Consider the following 7,611-nt stretch of genomic DNA (forward strand, 5'->3'; position numbering starts at 1 on the left):
TCTTTGTGTGTGTGTGTGTGTGTGTGTATGTGTAGGATGTTAAAGTGCTTTTAATTATCTTTAAATTTTTCCAAGTTATTTCTGTAAGAAACATGTGTTTTCAAATATTGTTTCATAAATGAAACTCACTGTTTGCTCAAAGTGCTTTGTAAACTGTAAAATGTAATAAAAATAAAAGAGATTTCTATTTTTGTGACTAAAATTATTAGTTATATGTTTAGTGGACTGCATGTAAAGTCACATTAATTTAGGCATCTGCTTAACTTATACTCAGACTTTGACTTGGCATGTACATATTTTGAAGGAAGAGTGTAATTCTAATACTATTATCATTAAACAACTACTTTGTGTTCCTCAGATATACAATATTGCATGGAATTAAAAGTAGAAGCAGCTGGGCTCGGTGGCTTATGCCTGTAATCCCAGCACTTTGGGAAGCCGAGGCAGGTGGATCATGAGGTCAGGAGATCAAGACCATCCTGGTCAATGTGGTGAAACCCCATCTCTACTAAAAAATACAAAAAAAAAAAAAAAAATTAGCTAGGCATGGTGGCCTGTAATCCCAGCTATTTGGGAGGCTGAGGCAAGAGAATTGCTTGAACCAGGGCTTCAGAGGTTGCAGTGAGCTGAGATCGCACCACTGCACTCCAGCCTAGTGACAGGGCGAGACTCTGTCTAAAAAAAAAAAAAAGAAAGAAGTAGAAGCAAATTAGATGTGGTAAAATACATTCTACATACATTTAAACTTCATCTGGGTGAACTCTGATAGCTAGAAAGTCAGTCTGATAAACTGACAGGATTTTCTTTCTTTCTTTCTCCTTTTATATTTTTTTTTAAAGTTGTTTCTCTAGTTGGATACTTCAAGGATTTCAGAGTGCTTAAGAGATGTATCAGAATATTACCTGTCCTTTGTGATGTCCTTAGCATCATAAGTTTTTCCTGCTGAGACCACTAATTAAAGGCAGCCACCCTGTGTACGTAAACAGGCTTACTTGTCTCAATCCCTTGTCAAACTGCCATCTCAAAGTTTCCTTTTCTCTCAAAAGCCTCTGCCTCGCTCCAACATTCTGCTCTTTGAGTCTTTCTTTTGATGCCCTTTGGTCTCCACATTGTATCTTGTGGCTATACCATGAATAGCTATTCTTTGAACCTCTTCCTTAGCTGCTGATGGCTCAGCTGTGCACAATTTAGGGTTGTGCAGGATATTAAAGGGTGGGCAGCATCTTTAGAGTGATTCATGGACCTCGTCATAAGTAACAATAAGTGTGTGAGGAGGGAGTTGGGAGTCGAGTACCACAGGAATCTTCACTGGGTGGCAGGTGTTAAGAGGCCTGAGGAGGTGGATGAGGATTTTTATTATTATCTTACTAGGCTTTATGTTGGGTGGTTGTGCTTCCATAGAAATGTTCACAATGCTCTTATTGCTTGAATCAAGGTTAAATAGACAAATACATAGTAATGTCCCTGGCCTCTTAGTTATAGCTCTCCTTAGGTCCTTTCTAACAACCAGCCACATAGAACAATATGATTTCCCTGGGTTTATAATGGTCAATAGCTATTGAATTCATGTAAGAATTTCAATTGGGATATGCTCTGCCAAATATTTATAGTATATGCTGAAAAGAAGGATTTACATGTTTCTTTTGATCTTCAAATATATGTGTATGTGTGTGTGTATATATATATATTCTTTTTTATTTATTTTTTATTTTTTAGGGGGCTTTCTGGCAAAAATTGGAAAGCCTGCTAAACAAATTTTAGAAGAGCTGTAACACTATATATATATACACACACACAGACATATATATATAATATATATGGTAAAAATTAAAATAACATACATAGTCTCTACTAAAATAGAATAATAGAAAACTACCAATAAAAAAACCCAGAAGACTTGACTTGTATATAAAAAAGAAGAAAAAAGTTAAAAAGATATCATCAGACTTTGCAAGACGTCGATACTAATTTGTCGACAAATTAGAGGATGTGAAAGAAGGAGCTCAAACTAACAATTAAAATGGGGAATAATTGGCAAAATTGAAGTTTTTCTATTAAAAAACAAAACAGTGTAAAGAGGAAGATGCAATTATTCGTAGGCTTCAATGAGCTTGTCACATTGCAGGCATCCCAGACATATGTAAATCCATTTATTTAAATAAATTTGTTTGCTACTACTGTTTGCTAGGCACCACACGGGGTGTGTGAGAATGCAAAGATGAATCATACATATAACCTGTCTTAAGAAAGCTGTCAGGGATGGGTGCGGCAGCTCACGCCTGTAATTCCAATACTCTAGGAAGCTGAGGTGGGAGGACTGCTTGAGCTCAGGTGTTCAAGATCATAGTTAGACCTCATCTCTATTAAAATAAATAAATAAAAAATAAATAAGCATGTAAAATACTTAGAATTGTAACTAGCAATTAGTGAGAGCTCAATATGTGTTAGCTGACACTGATTTCTCCACTGGTTGCATAGAAATGTGACAGAAGGCGGGTGAATCACGAGGTCAGGGGACCGAGACCCTCCTGGCTAACATGGCGAAAGCCCATCTCTACTAAAATAAAAAAATTAGCCAGGCGTGGTAGCCGGCACCTGTAGTCCTAGTTACTCAGGAGCCTGAGGCAGGAGATTCGCTTGAACCTGGGAGGCGGAGGTTGCAGTGAGCTGAGATCATGCCACTGCACTCCAGCCTGGGCGACAGAGGGAGGCTCCCATCTCAAGAAAAATAAAAATAAAAATAAAGGAAAAGAAAAGAAATGTGACACTTGTCACAAGAGACTCTGAGAAGTGTAGTCTTTCTTTGGGTAGCCATGTGTACAGCTAAAGTTATGGTTTTCTTACCAAAGAAGAGGCGAATGAATATTGGAGGCAGCTAGCAGTCTATGCCACCCAAGAAAACATTCTATTTAATTCTATTTAATTCAGCCAGTCTTTATGGCTCTTACTGGACATAGTGCTGGTTGTTTATATTTCTCTTCCAAATTGACACCCACACAAGCACAACAGTTTTGTATGCTCTGCTAGGCAAAGAATGGAGTTATTGCCTCTCTGTCTGGGCACATTGTGTCTCAATGTGTCTAATTACATAGCTCATTTGTTCCCCTGACATCTAGTTCAAGGATTGTAGAGTAAGAGACAGTAAATGCATGTTGAATAATTTAATGAATTCTTGAAGCCTAATATTTTACCTTGTTTATTTTGTAAATTCAAAATATGCTGGGAAGTCTTCCAGGATATGTGAAAAAAAAAAAGTGGACCACAGCTCATGGCTCAAATGAGGTTGGTGAGCTCTTTTAATCTCTGCTAGCTGAGGTCCTGAGCAGCATGATCATCTAAAATTTGGAAGCGTTAGATGCTACAGTAGAATGGACAGTTTCTGAGTTAGCAGTCCTAGTACAGGAGAAGTTGAGTGGTTCTGATGATTAATACTGAGTGTCAACTTGATTGGGCTGAAGGATGCAAAGTATTAATCCTGGGTGTATCTGTGAGGGTGTTGCCAAAGGAGATTAACATTTTCGTCAATGGGCTGGGGCAGGCAGATCCACCCTTAATCTGGATGGGCACCATCTAATCAGGTACCAGTGAATATAAAGCAGGCAGAAAAACGTGAAGAGTCGAGACTGGCTTAGTCTCCCAGCCTACCTCTTTCTCCCATGCTGGGTGCTTCCTGTCCTCGAACATGAGACTCCAATCCTCAGTGTTGAGATTCAGACTGACTCTCCTTGCCCCTCAAGCTTGCAGGCAGCCTATTGTGGGACCTTGTGATCGTGTAAGTTAATACTTAATAAACTCCCCTTTATGTATATGTATATATCCTATTAGTTCTGTTACTCTAGAAAACCCTAATACAGTAGTATTATGGGCTAAATTGTGCCTCTTCAAAATTCATATGTTGAAGTCCTAATCCCCCGTACCTCAGAACATGACTATTTAGAGACAATTCCTTTAAAGAGTTAATTAGGCTAAAATGAGGTCCTTACAGTAGGTCCTAAGATGACTGGTGTTCTTAAATATAAGAAAAGGAGATTAGGACAAAGATGTACAGAAGGAAGATCATTTTAAGACACAAGAAGATAGCTATCGATAAGCCAATGAGAGGGCTCTCAGAAGAAACCAGCTCTGCCGACACCTTGATCTCAGACTTCTTGTTTCCAGAATTGTGAGAAAAGAAATTTCCGTGGTTTAAACCACCCAGCCTGTGGTACTTTGTTATGGCTGCCCTAGAAAATGCATATCGGGACTTTCTTAAAGTAGCATGGTAAAGCAGAGACCAGGTTGAAGATCATCTTATGACAAGGTAGGGTGTGCTCCAAGAGGGTATTTGTTCAAGGGCTTGGCTTCTAGCCCCCTGGTGTGCTTGGACTAGTGCAGTCACTTCCTAACTGGTCTTCCTGTTTTCATTCTTTTTCTCCTTTCCGTTTTTTTTTTTTTTCTTCAAATAACAGCTTCATTGAGATGCAATTCATTTAGCATAACATTTACCTGTGAAAGTACAAAATTAATAATTTTTGGTATATTCTCAGAGTTGTACAACAATCACTACAATTAATTTTAGGACATTCTCACCACCTCCCTCTCCAAATTCCATACCCATTAGCAGATTCCCCATTTCCTCCCAAACCTTTCATTTCCCACCCCCTAGACCCAATCAACCACTAAGCTACTTTCTGTCTGTATAGATGTGCCTATTCTACATAGCTCATGGAAATGGAATCTTCTAATACGTTGTCTTTTATGACTGGCCTACTTTCATGGTTAGCCCCTTACATCCATACTATCCACACCACACAATGGGATTTTTTTTTTTTTTTTGAGACGGAGTCTCGCTCTGTAACCCGGGCTGGAGTGCAGTGGCCGGATCTCAGCTCACTGCAAGCTCCGCCTCCCGGGTTTACGCCATTCTCCTGCCTCAGCCTCCCGAGTAACTGGGACTACAGGCGCCCGCCACCTCGCCCGGCTAGTATTTTTGTATTTTTTTAGTAGAGACGGGGTTTCACCGTGTTAGCCAGGATGGTCTCGATCTCCTGACCTATTATTTTTAAGACTTCTTTGCTTAAATCACTTTAATGTCTTCTTATGGGAAATTCATAGAATTATCAGAAAGGACGATAGCCTAAAACTCTGTCAGCAATTTCTGCCCACCTCTGTGATCCCATTACTCATTATGCTGTGCCACACAGGGCTTCTATTTATTTCTCCCACACTTCAAGAACATCCTGATCTGAAGGCTTTTTGCATTAGCCATTCCATCTACTTGGGATGCTTTCCTTTCACTCCAGATCACCACAGGATTTATTCTTGCACAGCTCTCAAGTTTTCCTCCCCAGAAATGTCTTACCTGACTGTTCAAACTACAGTAACTTTGCACCCCTACTTGGGCCTCCATCTACAATCATGGTCTCCTCACTTACTTTTATGTTTAGATAATATTTATGTCTATGAAGGAAATACCTTGCTTATTGGTTAGTTATTGTCTGTTTTTGTCCCTACCCCTACACTATGCAAACATGGGCTCCGTGCAAATAGGAATATTGCCAGTCTTGATCAGGGCTCTGTATGTAGTGTACGAAAAGCAACTGTTACATAGTAGACACTCAGTCTACACAGTAAAAGGCCTATCATATCATGCCCTACAAAAATGTGAGTTCAGATGTAGTGTAATTGGGAACTGCTTCCCACCTAGTCCCTGCTCTCAAATAGGAATGGTTCTCCAGTACATTCCTGTCCAAATTTTTCAGGATTGGGCTGAGGAAACAGGCACTAACTGGAGCATTTTCTTGGAATAACTGAGACTATCCTGGAAAGCTCAATAAGCCAAAGAACCTAGAATTGTCATTAGTATTTAAGCTACATCAGTAGTGCCAAACTGTAGTCAGGTCTAGAAGATTCGAATTGAGAGTTGTGTAGTGAAGATGGCCACAAGGGAGACTATCATGCTTGAGAATTCTCTGGCAGATGATCTTAAGACGTAGACACAAGAGGAGGAAAAAATGAATAAAAAGCGAAATAACTAGATGAAAAAATAAAAAAGAATGACAAGAGAAAGAAAAATAGTAAGTATATGACAAAAGATGGGAAGGACTTTTTTTTTTGTTTTGAAACGGAGTCTCAGAGCCTCACTCTGTTGTCCAGGCTGGAGTTCAGTGGTGCCCTCTTGGTTCACTGCAACCTCTGCCTCCCAGGTTCAAGCTATTCTCCTGCCTCAGCCTCCTGAGTAGCTGGGATTATAGACATGCCCCACCATGCCTGGGTCATTTTTTTTGTATTTTTAGTGGAGACAGGGTTTCACCTGTTGGTTAGGCTGGTCTCGAACTGCTGACCTCGTGACCTGCCCACCTCGGCCTCCTAAAGTGCTAGGATTACAGGTGTGAGTCACCACGCCCAGCCAGGAAGGGCTCTTTTAGCTTATGAGTACTATCCCAAACAGCACTGAGTTTTGTAGTTTGTTTCAAGCCAAGAGAAATTACAGTTTCAATAAGGTTTCCCGTTTTCTAGATTTCTCAGATATTTCTAAACATCCCACTATAAGTAACCACAGAACATTAACTATAGAGTGAATTGTTCCAAGATTCTTGCAGAATTTGGCTTTCAATCACCTTTAAGTATAGAGTACATTTAAAATTAAATAATCCATGAAGTCATCTAGAAAATAAGAAAACATGTGATTACCATGCATTTATTAGTGAGCCACAGATTCCTTGCTGTTTCAGGCCAGTATGACTACATGCAAGGAAGTCTTTTGTGATAATTCAGCTGTAATAACATGCCTCATTTAGAATGTATTAGGAATATGCTTCTCTTACTGCTGATTTAAAAAAGAAAGAATGTATCAGGAAATTATCATTCATTTGAGTTTATTAGAAAATTTTGAATCAATTACACCCAATTGCAATTAAATTCCTCCAATTTATCATGCTATACCTTGCCTGAGTTGTCAAAGCGGACATAGTATACAAAGTATATAACACAAGGATAGTTTGAGTAACATGGTGGAAAGACTGCATCACACAATTGTAAACACCCTGGGATCAAGATCAAATTCTAATGATTTGCATAGCTAAGGGATCTTGTGGTGTAACACATGGTCTGATTTCCGCTTGTCCTGCATTATGTGTTAGAAATGGTTTGTGAAGGAATTCATCAATTTTGTAGCTTGCTTTATTTAGGCTCTGCACAGAGCATCTATACTGTACGATTGTTCACTTTGTTTATCTTGTGCAGCTGTTTGCTAGAGAAACATAAGGAGGAGTTTTGAAAACAATTACTTTTTAAAAGAGATTGGGGGTTAGGAATGCTTTGGAGATGTTCGTGAATCTTCACATTTGAATGTAAAAGAGCTCTGAACAGCTAGTTCATTGTTAGGTGGTGTGATTATGACTGGGGTACCTTTGTGTGTGTGAAACTACCAAGACCTTCCAAGCAGAAAATAACCTTTTCATTTCCTGTCCTTTACCTCCCAGAAGGGGGTAGGGGATTTGCAAATAAACCCAGCTTCACGAAAATCCAAGAATTTATGGTTTAATTGGTTCTTTGAATTGCCACATCTAACTACAGGAAGAAGAGTGATCTCTTGACCAAAACATCTAGAGTTCAGATTGCTTTTCTAGA

The 7,611-nt window shown here is 39.2% G+C and overlaps 1 non-coding gene across 1 annotated transcript; it reads right to left on the minus strand.

The window, feature by feature from the left end:
- Nucleotides 1-1,715: 1,715 nt before the first annotated feature.
- LOC117095485 lies at nt 1,716-1,777 on the minus strand. Its single transcript, XR_004442024.1, has one exon. It is a non-coding gene; the product is annotated as a U7 small nuclear RNA (small nuclear RNA).
- Between the last annotated feature and the right edge of the window lie 5,834 nt (nt 1,778-7,611).

Source organism: Trachypithecus francoisi, unplaced genomic scaffold, assembly GCF_009764315.1.
Source record: "Trachypithecus francoisi isolate TF-2019V2 unplaced genomic scaffold, Tfra_2.0 Lachesis_group13, whole genome shotgun sequence".
Lineage (NCBI taxonomy): Eukaryota > Metazoa > Chordata > Mammalia > Primates > Cercopithecidae > Trachypithecus > Trachypithecus francoisi.